The following is a 16,710-nucleotide window of genomic DNA, read 5'->3' on the forward strand; positions in this document are numbered from 1 at the left end:
CCTTTCTCCAGTGACCAGGGACATCCCGTAGTTGCCACAACCTTTCAAAGATAGGAGAAAGCAGCTCTGTACTGATGTGAACAACTCACCATCTCAGTCCCATGGACATTTATTTATAGATATTTTTATATGAAAGGTAAACCTGTAAAAAATACAACAGACATAGTAGGGCACAGTTCAAAGTCAAAATAAACATAACTATATATGCCACAGTTCAGAATTTTTAGAATAACATTTTGTAGAAAAAAAAACCCAAAACAAAACAAGAAACAACTGACCCTTCATTCCTGAAGAACCTGCTCTTGGTAGTTTGAGGATACTTACACAGAGTAAGTCCATCTCCATCACTTCTTCCTTGCCTTGCCTCAGGATAGGGAAGAGATGGGGAGATGCCACTCGACTTTGAGGCCAAATATAAGCTGGCCCTAATATGGTGCGGAGGAGCCATAAGAAAATGTTCATTTTGTATGACCTTACCTATTTGATGCAAAACTAGGCTGGTAACATTTCTGCCATCAGTGTAAAACAGACTTCATCAGCACTCTCTGTCATCTCTGGTTAGCCTTCTGGCTCTTTTATTCCACCATTTCTGTTTGAGATCTGTCCTGTTTAAAAGAAGACATAGGCTGAAGTAACCATGAGAGGGAAAAGAAATAAAATCTTGCCACTGGACTCTTGCAACTGGAAGCAGGATTAATTCTTTCCTTACACTGCAAAGTGGAGAAAAAAGAGAAAAAAAAAAAAAAAAAAAAAAGGATGTGGCCTATATGTATCAACATAAATGCAGCAGGTCTGACTAATTTGATAGAACTGAGCCATTTGGGAGCAAGGCCCAGAGCTGTTGCATTATGTATTAACTGCTACTTTGCTACATTCCCTCAAGACAATGCAAGTCCACTAGGGACTGTGTTGTTTTATCTGCTATGTTGTCAATGGGACCGTCTTTCTCTTTTAAAAAGGAACAACTCACTTGCAACAAGAAGTGTGAGAGCTACAGCTGAACAGCTCATCATTCTTCTGAAGGCATCACCTTGGTCTTTGGAGAGGGCTTTTGCTGCAGAAAGCTGCTCCTACTCTCTCAAGCCACAGATCCTCAAAAAACCCCACAAAGATTACTCACAATGGTGCCTGTGATTCCACAAGGCTTGCTCTTACATCTAAGGAGAACCAGGCTGGTATTAAGTCATGGTTGCTAGGGTAGGTCAGCTGTTTTGCTGCAGATGAAATGCAGTGAAAGGAAGCAACCTCACTGGTGCACCCCAGATAACATTTTGACCTCAGCGTGTCCATCATGTCATGAAACTAAAACCTTCACTGACTTTTTACTTCCAGAAGGCTGATTTGCATTTATGAACCTGGGGTTTAAACATACATATATATATATATATCCCTGTATCAAAGGCAGCCCCAGAGCGCAGTCTCAGCCCACATCCCTCATCCACTAACATGAATTTCACCTAAGAAGCATGTTGTGAGGGCCTGACTGCTCCTCACTGTGAGCAGTCAAAAGGGAAATAAAACACAAAGTCATCTAAAAACCAGCTGGACTTGATTTTTAATGACTTCCTGAGCCACAAAATCAAATGGACATACAGCATTAACAAGGACACAAATATAGCAGTGCACCAACTTCAAATGTTACAAATTCCCAGCTATTCCTACCTTAACCCTTATCCAGGATCCTTTACCTCCTCCAACAGCTGCCTCAGACCCAGCTTAGTGTAAGTGCTTCGCTCCCAGCAAAAACAAACTTTAACCTCAATTTCAGCTTTAGCATTTGCTCCACGACCATATCAGTGGATGCTCCAAAATTTATGTAGCACCTTCGGAACACTATTTCAAACCTGGCTCATCAGCTGCTCTTCACCCAAAGTTCAACCCTGATCCCAGCTGTAACCCAAAGTAAGCAACCTCTGCCTGCCCAGGAGAAAGCTGCTGCCAGAGTCAAAACTGAAGTCCACAGCATAGCTGACAATAAACTCAGCCGAGTGGCCACTGAATATCTAACCTTCACCCTCAGCCTTATGTCTGACGTTAACCTCATCCCAGTCTCACACTTAAACCCTTCCGAATTGTGGTAGGCTAGTGATTTCTGCCTTCCCCCACACTGATCTCCACAGACTCAAGCCAGGCCCTAACCCTGCTAGACCCTGACTGGCAGGGTGACAAACACCAGAATAAACCCTAAAGCCAGACTGCAACCAACCTAAATTCTAGCTCATCATGCCCTCATGGCTCAGCCATATACCCAACTCTAAATGTTGGCCCCTTCTGACATAATTTTAACAAAGAGTAGCTGCTTGACTGATTCCAACATGTTCTCTGCAGTACGCAGTTGGCAGAGTACAGGGTACCCAAATTTTTCTATTCAAAATCAGTTGGGGCAGATTTAGGCTGTTCTGGGCACGTGTGGTTTTAACGTCATACCTCCTGCATTCTGGTAAGCGCAAGAAGCAAAATGCATTCTCACAGTAAAGCAGAGAAGCCCTGCTGCCTCTCAACTATGTACTGCTGCTGGCCCCATCCCCTTACGAAGCTACTGTGCACCCCACAGCAGTGAGCAGCAGATGGCTGGTACAGTAGTTAGGAGCATTTGGCACTGAGGAGAGCTAATTCCCTGGTCCGCTGCAGTCCTCCTGAACTCCAAGAGGAGTTCCCATCACAGGCTCCTTCCAGGTTGTCATGCCACTGACTTTTGGAAGGGAAGAGGATACTGAGCTAGTCCAGTAGTAACTGATGAGTCCAGCTTTGCCTCTTACATCAAACTCTGACTCACCCTGCACTGATACCAACTCGCAATTCTCTCTTAATTGGGGAAAGTCACTAGGATAGTACTCACTGACAGAATTCTGGGTCATAAAGTCATTCTCTGACTCAGAAGAAGGTTTACAACAGCTGTGGCAGTGATATGTACTGTAGGTGAGTCACGTTGAACTATCAGCACAAACATAAGAACCTTATAAAACAAATGCATAAGGAATTGCACTGACCTATCTAAAATATAATCTTACATTTGTTATTCTATAGCAAAGGACTTGATGATGTTTTATTGCACACTCAGTTTTCACGAATGCAAAATTTAAAAAATAAAGTTACTAAGACACTTTTCATCATATGAATCCCAAGCAGCTTTTTAAATTCAGAGGCTAAAATTTTAGCTGATATAAATCTTCTGGCAGGCATTAAATTTGTGGAGGCATACCGATTTAAAATGGCTCAATCTGATTCTAGATTCACTGGCTGAAAACCCGTGTTTATTGATTACGTAATTGCAAATGCAGATATGTCTCAAGTGCAGTATGCAATGTATCTAACAGCATATAACAAAATAGTCCATGCATATTCAGAAGTGGAAAATGCCTTCTTCAATATAAATTGTAGGAAACACTTAAACAGATAAATACTATTGGATTTTCCAGTCAAGCATTCAAATAAATAAAATTAAGAAAAAATACAAAATAATAAGTTACTCAAAGGAATTACTGACTTTCAGAGAACGGATACTGAAGCAATTTCACTGACTTAGTAGGACCCCATTACCTGAATATTTATTCCTTTGACTCTCCAGTAATTTAGGCTAGGAGAAGTATTATAACATCGCAAATCAAAATCAACAATGTTCATGCCAAAGCACTGGGAAAACCTCTGGTCTCCAGCCAGAGCTTGTAAAGTATGTGTTTTAACAAGTTAAACCTTTTTAGGGACAACCGCTCTGAGAAGCAAAAGGATCACAAGGCTACCCCACAGTAACAAGTAATCACTGGAAAAAAACAAGTAGGTTTAAAGCAATCTTTGAGATCCTTTCCTCCCTCTTCTGGACAAGAGTCCTAGAATTAAGTGATTAGGTGCCAGGTTTTAATCAATATAAATTGGGTTGCCTTTGGTGGAGCAAAGTAGGTTTATAGGAGATGCAGAATCAGCCATACTGCCTACATATAAGGCCATGGTCATGGCTCTGGTTTGAGAAGGCACCAACCTTCCACCTCCTGCCCCGAGTCTTTTCATCCAAACTCGAGCTGACAAGAGGCACGCTCCTCATCCACTTCATCACAGAGTCACACTAGCTAAAACATTTGCACTACGCAAATGTGCTTTAGCCACTGTTCAGATGTGGCCCCAGGAATTTGGGGGCCAAATGGCAGGAACAAACCCCTGAGGAGGGCTCACTGCACCCTGAAATGTCCTCTCGGCCCCCTCTGAGCAGACTGGAGGCGGTGGGGAGGAGTTGACAGTCTGCGGCTGTCGGCTCCCCTCACTCAGGGACCAGAAACTCACAGGGGAGGCTGGGGGCATGGAGGCCGGGCCGCAGGGATACCCACGGCACCCCGTCCTACACTCCTGGGCCTACTGGGGGGAGCCCCGCCGCCCCCTGGGGCCTCCCTGCGGCAGCGGCGGCTCCGGCTCTCCCGCGGGCCAGGGCCGGCCGCTCTCTGGCCGCCGCCGGGCGCTCCCGCCCGCTGCCTGGCTGTTTCATTCATGCTCTCTCCTTCGCCATCTCTCTCTCCGACTCGGGGGAAACGGGAGCGCGCGTGGGCGGCCGCTGGAAGGCTCCCTGTCAGTCAAGCGGCCGAGCTGCAAAGAAGGCGAGCGAGGGAGAAGGAGGGAGAACAGCCTTCTGAGGGGAGGGGGCGGCTGTTGTCGCTGTCAGCCTCCCAGCCCTTCCCGGCGGCATCTGCAGAGACCTTCCCGCCTCGGGAGGAAGCGGGGGGGCCGGCTCCTCTCCTGCCCGCTCAGCACCTGTCTCCCCTCCACACACACCTACTCAGCGGCGACGGGGTGGGGGGAACGGCGGCCGCTCTGTCTGGCGGGAGTGCCGAGCGGACGGGTGTGTGCCTCCGGCGCAGAGGAGGCAGGGCGCTGTGGCGGTCTTCGTGTACGTGTCTGCCGGGGACTGCGGGGGCCACGCGCGGGCGGAGGGGGCTGCCTGCCCCTGCTGCTCTCCGAGGGGCGCCCGGTGTGCGTGTCAATGGCGCGGGGTACGTGGGGTGGCGGGTCCTCCTCAGGTCTCCCTGGGGCTGGCGATCTTCCCGAGGCTAAGGGGCGCTTCCTAGTCCCGGCACCAACCGCACCACGGAGGCTGGGGCGAGGAGGTTTTGAGGAGAGACGTTGGGGCAAGTTGTAACGGTTTTAACGGTCGTAACGGTTTCGGGCGCGGGCGGGGGGCGGCTGGCCGGCGCGCGCGCCCCTCAGCGGGCTGAGGCGGGCAGGGCGCTGGGCGGCGGGGAGGGTGCGGGCGGCTGCCGGCGGCGGGAGCGCCGGTGCAGTGCGCAGCAGGGCTGGGGGCTCGGCGGGGGAGAGGCGCGGCTTGCGAGGGCCCGCTGCCCCCCGCCGCGCTTTTCCGCACCGCAGCGAGCGGCTCTGCCTTTGTGCTTCCTCCGCACCTGAGTGCGAGGCTGGGAGGGACGGCGCAGGTGGGGGCGGGCACGGTAGGCAGCGGCGGCAGATCCCCGGAGCCAGTGAGGGGAGGTAAGGCTGTGCCGTGCTGCGGTGGCCGCTCCCGGGGCTGCGGGGGGCGGCTGCGCCTTCGGCCGGAGGCGGGGGCGGCGGGCAGGGCAGGTCTCTTGCTTGGCTTTTCCTGCAGCCGCTTCTCATCTCATCCTACTGCACGGAGAGAGATGCAACAGCAGCTGCCCAGTCCCCCAGGGAAGGACGGTGCTCGAAGGTGGGCAAGCCGCTTGGGCCCGGCCGATGCGCGTAGGGACAGCCGGGCGAGGGGCTGGGGAGGGGAGAGGAGAGCAGCCGGCGGTGCGTGCCAGCTCCCGCGGGCTCCACGCAGCTGCCCGGGAACCTGCGAGCAGCGCAGAGGGCGGCCGGCAGCCCGGCTCCGCCGGCGCCGATAACACCCCCGAGGCGCCCGCTCCACTCCCCGCCCTCCCTCAGCCGGGCCCGGGGCGTGGTGGCGGCGTGCGCAGGGTTGGGTGGTCGCGATATGGATTTTCCCCGTTTTCCCCCGCCAAAGAATATGCCAAGACACGCGAAGTAGACGCTGGTGTATGCGCTTAGCGGATCTCGCTCGGGAAGGACCGGGGGATTTGGGGGAGGCTGCGTTCAGGCTGGCGTAGTCGGTAGTTAACTACTGGCTGCAGTTAAAATTTTAGTAGCAGCAACAGCTTTGCGATGCGTTCCGGGAATATTGCTGCCTTTGAGCTGATGTGACAGGCAGCCCATGGTGCACTGCCACTTTCTGCTAGATGGCAGTGCTGAGAGCAGGATAGTTGGCGTTGTAGGTAATAGTGTCGGGAAGCTGGAGACCTATGTGCAGCTGGATTTTGGTGGAATTATGGGCAGAAGAGGCTTCATATGTGCCCTGTAAGCTTATTTGCAATTAACAGGATTTTTTAAAACTTTACACATGGTTAGCTTGTTATGCAATTACGATTTAGTGGGACTGTGGTCGTATGTTATATTTGGAAAGGAAAACAAATTTAGTAAGTTAAGCCTTTGTATTACAGCCTTATTGACAAAGCTTCTGAGGTTTGGATCCACATAATTGGCAAATTTAGGCTGTCACCTAATTGGCAAAGATTTACAGCTGAGGATCAGACTCTGTACTTGCATTAGGGCAATAAATTACAGACTCAAAAGAAATGAAGTTGTGTGGTACATCACAGAGTGCTGAATTTTACTGTATGGAATATCTCAAGTCAAAATTTTTCTCTCCGCTTGCCCTATACTTGTTTTCCAATTTGTTCCTTTGGAGTACCACAGGGCAATGCATTTGCTAATGTTTTCATTGATGTGTTTGAATTAGGATTGTATATCTGAAGCCAGAGAGAGTTCAGGGACTCAGTATGTGCCCATTGAGGGAAAATTTAGCCTTTTGACTTGAATGTGAATAAAATGGACACTAGAACTCTTATTTTACATTTGTATATAATGAGTCCCAATGTTTTCAGTAGATACATGCAGGAAGGTAAGCACATCGTGTTACCTTGTATAATTAATTTTGTTATAATTGAATGGGCATTATTCTTTGTAGTGTTTCGTTGTTTGTTTGGGTTATTTATCTATTTTTACTTCTCACTTAGCCCTTGAACCACAACAGTAATGCTAAGCTTTAAAATGTTTGTCACTCCACTGCAGACAGAGTTGCCAACTGGATGTCATGCATGTGAAACTAGAACAAGAGCCTTTAAATAGCAAGACTATCAATTTAGTAACAATTTAATGTGATAAATGGTAGAACACCAACAAGAATGCAAGTCTGAATGATTATAGCATGCATCTTTTGATTTTAATATTGATAAGGTACAAAGCAGAAAAGCAATTAAACACATTCAACTTCTAAGTACCTAAACTGGTTTGAAATGGAAGAGCTGTTTTCTGTTATGCCCTTTATGCTTAAAAAGAAAAGGGGTGGAGGAGAGAGGGAAGAAAAGTTATTTACAAGCATTTATTTTATTTTCTGGATCTCAAAATTCCATTATGTAGCAGGATGCTTTCCAGTATCTGCTTTCTCAGTATCTGGAAAGGCAGATGTTGCTGCAGCAGCAGCAATTACACCGATTTGCAGCACAAGGGAAAAAAAAAAAACCCTGTACTGACGTTCTGCCTCTGCCTAAAAAGATCAGCCATTTAGCTCTGTTTTGGACTTCTCAACAGAGGAGATGAGGTAAGGAAGTTAAGTTTGTTCAACAAAAGGAGTGAAGTTAATGTACAAATTAGGAAATTTCTGTTTCCAGAATAAAATGCGTAACTTTGCCTAACAGACTATGTTAAAGAATTCCACTCACTTGGCTCTACCTCACAATTGTCGGGGAGTTTTCCTAGGGGTTGTTGGTTGCTTGACCAGATCATTCTGTCCTGTGGGATGTTGAGACTAGAACCCTGTAGGCTTTTGTAGAAGAGGCTTAGTGCATTATAGCTTTCTGAAAGCTGCATTACAGAATCCCATCTTCACTAAAATCGCTGAGAATTTTGCTATCGCAGTTCTTTTGGTTTGCTTCTTATTCTGTGTAGACCACAGCAAAGTGTAACTGGCACCCAAGATTCAACCTATGATAGCACGTGGATTCTTGGTTTAAGCTGATGCTATAAAGAGTTTATTTTTAGTTTTCAGATACAAAATGTTTCTACTTTAGAGGATATTTGAGACTCCCTGCAAACAAAACATGAAAGTTAAGAACTGAAGAGCTCATTCGTATTAAAGCATCTCTAGCAGAATAAGGCCAGAAGAGATGCAGGGTATGTGTATGCTATATGCATGTGTGCTACCACATAGTGAGCAAGCTATCATATCCAAGAAAGGCAAGGGTCTTGCAAGTCTCTGGAAGGTGACAGGATTTACCACCTCACTGTGGAGCTCAGGCACAGTAATTATTTTTTGGGTCTTTTCAGACTCATCCTTTACTGATACGGAACCAACCTGACCTGTGGTTTTGAGCAACATTTTAAAGAGCTAGTATGGTACTAATTTGTATGTTAGAAGTCAGATTTGAGCTCCTGCATTGTAAGACTCCTGATTTGTGACCAGCTAGAATTACAGTAAGTGGTTCTGTATGTTCTTTTTTCCTCTTAGCCCTGCCTTGCTTAGTGATCTGCTGCATGTAACCTGACTCCTGACTTGTTTGGGGCAGGAGCAGCTTCTTGTAACTTGTTTCAGTGCGGCTCTGATCCCTGTTTGCAGCTCTGAGAGGCTGGTGTAGCAGAAGGTAACAGTCCAACCCTTGTTTAAGGTCAAAGGTAGCTGCCCAAACTATCTCATATTTTTAAGAAGCAGAGTTCTAGCACTTAAAAAAAAAAGTTTCTTTTTTCGTTGTGATTCCTTATCATAACTAGTTTTATTATGTGTTTTACTGCTGTGCTTATGGGTATAACAGCTAGATAGTGCGACCTGCATTTTTATAGCAGTGCGAACAACTGCAGGTGCTAATGGGAGCTCTTGTTTTTGACACAAACTCAGCCTTCAGGCATAAACAACTCACTTGAGATACAGGAAGATTGTGATCCCCCATATATATCACCAGATAAACACCTTCAGACTAGCCTTGTTGATCACTGCAGTATAATAAAGCCATTTAGACCATCTTTTCTAAAAGAATTGAATATGTGATGCTGGGTTCAAATAGCAATGAGTGCTAGGAAGAGAGACAACTGCATGTGATATCTTTCATATGTATGAATTTGTTTAGGATGATACCTATCTTCATAATCCTGTGACTGCAAATTTGGTACTTCTGGATGTGTCAGAGGGTCAGACAGATTTTAAATGCTTCAATGAGAAGTTACTAATAGCTGCAGTATTCAGAGTCTGCTGCTAATTTTGCCCACTGTCACACATGCAGCTGACGTGTCTCTGTCCAAACTGATGTCTGTGTGCCTACACCACTTCATTAAACTGCATAAGCTATGACATGGCTAGTCATAATTACACTGCTTTTTTAAAGTTATTCAAATGCTGTAATTCATATATCGCTAGAATTGTTCTACTGCTTGTTTGTCCACAGATCATGTTTCATTAGAAGTGCTGATGAGCTCCCAGGACTCTGAAGACAGCAGTTTTGTGCAAGATAAGAATGTTCCTTAAAGAAGCTGATGGAGGATAGAACTCCAGAGTTCCTGGCAGACACTGGCAGCATAAGATGGCATCGTAGTCTAGACTGAAACTGTAAGTGTTAAGGAGGACTAGATGTCCTTGACTTTACAAGAAGTTGTTGTGTTGAAGAAACTTTAGTGGGCTGTAGTCTGCTTTTGGGACCTGTGTAGGTGGCATTTGTTTCTATTCAGTTACGCTGACTGTGGAGCAACTAGATTTTTTCTACATGTGAGTGTGAATTTAATCCCTCTACGTTAGAAGAAGTAATTTTATTTACCCTAGTGAACCGGAGATCTGCACCCATAATTTCTGAACTACTTTATTTCTAGCACTGCTACGAAATCTAGGAAATGGATGCTGTAAGCTTTACAGCGTGACTGAAACTACTGGTTCCAAAGGAGTCTGAGTTTTGAAAGCTGCGTGTTCCAAAGTTGTTGGTTCCTTTGCAGAAGTCTATTTGGAACCTGCAGTTGACAAAGGTCGTGAAATCACTGATGCCATGAAACATGCAAAATATTTCATATGAGTGATGTCTGTACCCTTGCGAAGTCTTTTTTTATCACTGAGACCTTTATTCCAGTACAAGGTCCTGTCAGTAGGAAACAGGTTACAGGTCAGGAGGCTAGGACACTAACACTGTATATTGTGCCTGAAATACATTACACGGTTATAACTCCAGTATTAAATACAAAAGTAACACTATAATTGGCAGATATAAGATTGATAATTGCTTGGGGGGGATCGATATTAGTGGATATTTTAGTGGACAAGTCAATGGACTTAGATTTTTTTCATTTCAAAAAGTGGAAGAATCTTGTCTCCATCTTCCATTTCCTTTCGCCTTCATTGCACAGTTCTTGTAAGAAACAGTGAACGCAGAAAGCAATCTTGCAAAGTATATTTCTATTTATAAGTAGTCAGTGATCAAATTCATTCATTTCTATCTGACCCTGAGAAATGCAAGAGGTCGATGTATTTCACTGGGAAATGGAGAAGTAATCTACATATGGAAATTGCTAACGCTATTGCACCAACCTTATTTTCCTCACATGTACACCTCTTACAGAAGCAGACTGTGAACATGGAAATGTATATCCCTAAATATTCAGAATGGCTACTCTGGTAGGTACCCTTGTGTAGACAGATTCTTGGATATAAATTACTCTTGCAGAAGTTGGTGAAATCACATCTAAACCTAAAGGAAAATAAATGACAAAATGAGCCCAATAACAATGAAGCTGAAGTGTAATAAAAGCACTAAGATCTTCAAAGTACATGTGCTTTGGTAAAAATTTGTGTTTTAACCTGTAAGCCCAATATGAGAAGTTAAGGTTAAATGTCCTCTTAGAAGTCCACTCCCTTGTTTGGTCTGTGTCTGTATAGTGAACAGAATACTTCTATTTAGAGTAATACTTTCTATTTACAGTTGCAGCTGTTTATTCGGGTAATGATGCATCTTGTACTACTAGTGCAGCAGAAAAGTGACTGTGACATTTGTTACTTCTTGAAATGCATGTTTACTGAAATCAGAATTATACCTAGAAATCAAATCTCCCTGGATCCTATGAGCTCTGTGTATCTGGAGATGTATACCCTGTACTCAAATGCAAGGGGTACAGGTAAAGATAACTTGTGTTAGGTGTCATTACAAATGAGATGTTGAAAATTGGTGTAAGAATAGCACTAATCTCTAAACTTAAGTCACTAAAGTATAAAATTGTTCAAAATAAATGGCAAAGGAGTAGACATGGAACAGTGGGAACTGTTGGTGTATGCAAAGCAACAAACAAAATGCTTGAAGGAAATTGCGCTTTAAAAAAAAAGAGAAAGGAAATTATTTATAAGGATTTTGGTAAAAATCAGTAAGTATTTTAGATTTTTTTTGCAATGCACGAGTTGTAATTTATGTTTTTCCTGTCAAGCTCCTAAGTATTTGACAGTGGAGTAGTTGCATTGTAGGACCATATCAGCCTATGAAATAATTGCAAATGGGAGTCAAAGGAAGTATTGTAATAAATTCAGTATTAGCCCGTGAGTTTAAAAATATTCTAAAATTGCGATTTAACTTTAAATTAAAAGTCCTTTAGAAAACAAATTTTTATTGAGGAAATATAATTTGGAATGTTTTGATTACCTTCCGTTATTTCATCTATACTTCCTTTGGGTTCGTTTTATTTTCATAATGTACCTATATTGTTTCTGACGTTCTTAGATGCAGAAACTTGAAAATTTCACGTCCTTAAAGACTCAATCAATCAAAGTCTATGGGACCATTTGTATTTACTAATATTAAGTTTGTGCATACCTTCTTTCATTATTGAAACTACAGAATACTACTTATGTTACCGTTTAGTGTATAGTTTAATTCTCTGCTGATCTCACCTCTTAGCAGGGGCAGCTTAGATGATGAATTCATTTGAACAAATGTGTACCTCACTTTCAAAATGAGGTTATATCTCACTTTTTCCCTAATTCCATACCCCAGAAAGTGGCAATCCTTATGGTTTCTATCCTGAGAGACAAACATTTCCTTTTTCCCTGCAGGTAGTTGCTACTCCTCTTCAGTGGGAGAACACATTCTGTTTGTAACACCAGTGATATCATGAGCCTCTAATGGTATCTTAGAGTTTGTTAGGAAATACAGATGCTAGCATTTTGTAAATATGCAGAGAGTTTTTTCAGGTATCATTGAATAATCAAAACTACTGAAAAAAGCTCACAATTTTGCATGCTGAGGGTGTTTGTTCTGAGCTGTCTCTCTCAGGTGCTATAAATAATAACTATTTTCATAATAGATGAATTGTAGTCTGTAAAAGCAGGTCATTCCAGTTACTACCTTTTTCCCCTTCCCACTGCTTCACTGGCAGGAGATCTTTAGCAACCAACAGCTTTGCAGACTTTTTTAGGTAAAGGTGAATATTATATGGATGTGAGATAAGGGAGGGCTCCACTGGAGTATAACAAGCTTTGGATCCTTTTGGAAGGCAGGATTCAAAAAGCTGAGGTGGGCTAAACCAACAGTAACTAGACTTTTTTTTTCTCTTTTTTTTTTTTTTTTTTTTTTTTTTTTTTTTTTCCCTGGCAGGCAGATTCTTACCTAATTTCAGTTGGTTTTTTGTAGCCTCAATTCCTGCCTCTTAGCAGCTTGCCAGGACCACAGCTTTACTTCACATATAGAATGACAATTGTAAGTGATTGGTAAGGGGATGGGGACAGGAGTTGAGAAGCTTCTTCTTTGGTTGAGAAAAGTACTGGGGAGCAGAACAGCTCATTGAACCTGCTCACTGATCCCAACTGGTCTTTGAAAACTGGATTGTCACCAGCAGTTGTTGTAGGTTGGCAGTTGTCATGTGCAGCTGTGGTGGCAACACTTGAGCACCAGCTTTTCCACATAGCCACTCTTGGAGACCCATTCTGACAATTCTGCTGTTGGGTAGATACCTACTTAGAAGGCAGGCAGCTGGACCTCCCTGGATGCGTTCCATGTGTTTCTTAATCAGTAATGAAATTTTGCATCTCCTAGTGTTGTCTTGGACTCAACCAAAATTTGGGCTATTTAAAATACAGGTGTTGGACTCGATCCTTGTGGGTCCCTTCCAACTTAGGAGATTCTATGATTCTACGTATACTTCCATAAAATAATAAGGAAAGCAGGCTATTGCAGGTGTGCTAATGGCAGAATCCTTATGGGCTTGAGGTTTCGTTTTTCTCTACTCTTGCAAGGTTTAAGTCATACCGTTTAGTCAAGGCACTTATAAGCAAGCTAGGCATCTTGATTCACTGTCTCTTATGAGAGTACTTGTTTTGCCAGAGATGTTATTTAAAGCGTTCGCTTGGGTATATGATACCACTTTTGAATTTACTGTCAGTTCACTGAATTACACTTGCCTAGTTTTTTATTTTTAATTTTTTTAAAAATATGGGTAAATAAAATATGCTGAATATTTTTTTTCTAGCATCATCCAGAGATTCTGGGAAAGCGAACCCATTTTATTCATCAGAGGTTACTTTTTTTTCTGATGGTTCTGTGGAGCCTGTTTTAGGAACAGAGACTTGCTGCTTCTGTCCTGTACCTCGACTTGTTGAGTATGGCTGGATTTGTTTATTTTCTTTTCCAGAACATCTTCCATTTGGTACTCCAACAACATCTGTTCCCTCATTTTCAGTCTCAGTAACAGTGCATATTACCAGCCTGGGGCTTGGCCGTAGCTGTCTCCTTTAGGAGCAAGGCCTCCCTTGCCAGTACAGATCACTGCCACCATTCCATTACACTGACTGAAGTGTTTGCTCCTCAAGTTTGAGAATAGCAAGCCAGAGAGGTGGAATAATTTAACTAATTGGCTTGTTTCAGTCTTCTTCTAAACATGGAAATCAGAGCCTGCAAACATTTGTAAGATGAAACATTGGCACAGACATGATCATTTCTGTGAAACTGCAGATGTGACTGCTTTGTTATGAAGCTGCTGGGAGCTTTGTGAATTATTGTAAAAAATCCTGTGACTAAAAGGCATGTAATGGCTATTTTTTTCTGCTGCTGATTGTTTCTGCACTTCAGAGCCTCTATAGAATGGCCACATAATTAAAATAGTTAACATTCTCTTTCAAATTAGAGGGGAACTTCTCACATACTTACATGATGCCTGACTTGCGCTGACATACATAAGGACATGACTGCCCAAAATGCTGTGTGTATTTTAGCCCGTTATTTGTTGTCTTAAGCTATGTTTTCAGACCCTTAAGTGCTCTGTTCTTTGTGGTAAATTACTGCAAGCGTATGTAACATTCTCCATGCTATGTACGTTTTTTAACATCTCTAGTCTCTTAATTATGTATTTTTTCCCCAAAGTAGGCAGTGCCATTTGTTTTTAACTTTTATCTCTTTTGTGCTTTAAGCATCATGTACAAGTGTGTGTCCTGAATTTTTTAGGGAAAACATTGTCTTTGTCCCTCTGAATTTCATATGCATTCTCTGGCACCCTAACCCCTCAAACTCTTGATTGGAAACACTGTAGGTCTTACTACTGAATATAGTTTTGGCCATTTGCCACAGTTCTGCATGGTGCCAGTGGGCAGCAGATCACAAATGGAGACTCAGTGCTCTAAAGTTTTGTAGTGATACTATGTAATGAGAGAACCAGCAATTAAGCAACAATATCTTTTATCTGCAGTGTATTCTGTGCAGCTCAGACCATCAGTTTTCAGTCTGTTACCCTTGAGTGGATTAGATTACAATATATTAGTTTGCATTAGATTAAACTGAGAGCTGCTGCTTTGTGTTAGTCCTGTGCGTGACTCTAATGTTTCATAAAGGTTTTATTTAACCCAAAAAATTGTGCCAGTGGTAAGATACTGATTCAGGCATGGTGCTGGTTCTTGTGTTTGGACAGAGGAGACGGTTATCTGGGTACCCAGGATTTAGAAAAATATTTTCTTCTGCTTGGTGAGCTTGCTTAAAGTCAGGTCCTGCCATCAGTGTTTCTGGCTTTACTGTGTTCTGTCAGAGCCTACTGGCATTTATCTGGTGGCCTGGGATTTGTAAAGTTGTGCCTATGAGATTGCTGATTACACTGGGAAGAGAAGGCAGTCCAAAGCTAGCTGGAATAGTGTCTCCTGTAAGTTGGGAATTTGCTTTATTAAGGCATCCCACTTACTCCCTTGGTTGTTGATACCGAAGAGAAGTAGAAATTGAGAGCAGACCTCTAAGCTGATTTACTGTCCTTGAAACTTGGAGCTTTTTTTCCTTCATTTTTTCAGCCTATACCAGTCTGCTGCTCTGCGCATGGCTCTCATCCTTTCCATCTGTGTCTGTCACCTCCAGCCCAAGTGTCATCTCCTCTAGCTATGTATTTTTCTCTCACAAAGAACTGAGTAACCTTCTGCCACAAAGGCTTCAGAGCATGGAAGTGCAAACTGCGCTCTTTGTCCGCTACATCCTCTCAGATTAGCAGCTTCTGTTTGATGTTGTCAAAGTATGAAAGAAGCAGCTTTTCCCTGGAAGCTATAGGATCGCCTACATTCATAATTTCTGAAGACACAGTATGCAGCAGGTTGCCCGTAAATCCAGTGAACAACTTAGCTGGGAGAAGTCTGTGTTTAGCATAAAAATAGCGGCAATTGAGTGCTTCAGCAGAAACAAGTAGCTGAGGCAAAAAAATGAGTGATAATGAGAAGTTCCAAACCTCTGGAGAGCTAATTACCTATGTCAGCTGAAGTAAATGAAAGGAGTTCAATATGTGATGACCTGCAGATGAACACACCCCAGATAATTAAAGATGATGTATAAGTAGCTAGAACCAGGGAGATTATATAGAAATTACTGCATGCGGCTGCTTAAAATATTTTTGTATTTTTTTCCCACTAATATTTACCATTGTTGCTTTAAGACAGTAGCTGATGTGGCATCTAACATGATTTTTTTTGGAAAAAATTATTCTATTTTTATCCTTTTGAATGGAGGAAAGACTGTGAGGAAGGTTAGGATAGATACTGCATTGCTGTGATTTCTTTAGTCCTTTTCTTACAATGTGTTATGTGTTTGTCCTTAAGCAAGGTATTCAGTGCATTTGGAAGGGATAAGGATTTCCAGTAAGTTTTGAGAGTTAATGACAATTTTTCACAGGTTGATAAGAGTCTTCTAGAGCCTTATATACCAGTAACAGCAGTAGTAACTTCTAGATCTTTTTTAGATTTGGACAAAAAGCCTTTTGAGGAGTGTTGGTGGTTAACTTTGCTTTCATGACATTCAGTATCCTCGGGATCAAGTTTATTATGGGCTATTAGCCTAGAATGTTGTTAGCTGGTAAAGGACTGGCTGTTGAGAATTCTCTGTCAGTAATAGAAGGGGACACGCACACATATAATGCCTTGTTTGTAAGGGACTTTATCATGGACTGAAATGAGCTGATGGCCACCACTACATTGTACATAAAATAATAATTTGCTTCTAGTTTTTGTTCCTCTTTTGTTAGCGATTGCTATGAACATCATGCTCTCTGATTCTGAGAACACAGTGGCTATTTGGAAGTGACATCTTGAAACCAGTATTGGTCCTGGAAAATGCCACATTAATCAGTGTAGCTGTTTCTAGGCCATTTCTTGAAATATTGAACTTAAGGATTGTGTCTACCTCCTTGTGGTTGCCAGCTTTCTTTTTCAGTCGCTTCATGATTTTAGGA

General features: G+C 43.2%; 1 protein-coding gene across 1 annotated transcript in view; it reads left to right on the forward strand.

The window, feature by feature from the left end:
* The first annotated feature begins 9,536 nt into the window (after window positions 1-9,536).
* PTPN5 (protein tyrosine phosphatase non-receptor type 5) overlaps window positions 9,537-16,710 on the forward strand; it is an 80,500-nt gene continuing 73,326 nt past the window's right edge. Inside the window, exon 1 of the mRNA XM_065636153.1 lies at window positions 9,537-9,607. The gene's annotated coding sequence lies outside the window, so the exon portion shown is untranslated. The remainder of the gene's footprint in view (window positions 9,608-16,710) is intronic.

The sequence above is a fragment of the Caloenas nicobarica genome, chromosome 5 (assembly GCF_036013445.1).
Source record: "Caloenas nicobarica isolate bCalNic1 chromosome 5, bCalNic1.hap1, whole genome shotgun sequence".
Classification (NCBI taxonomy): Eukaryota; Metazoa; Chordata; class Aves; order Columbiformes; family Columbidae; genus Caloenas; species Caloenas nicobarica.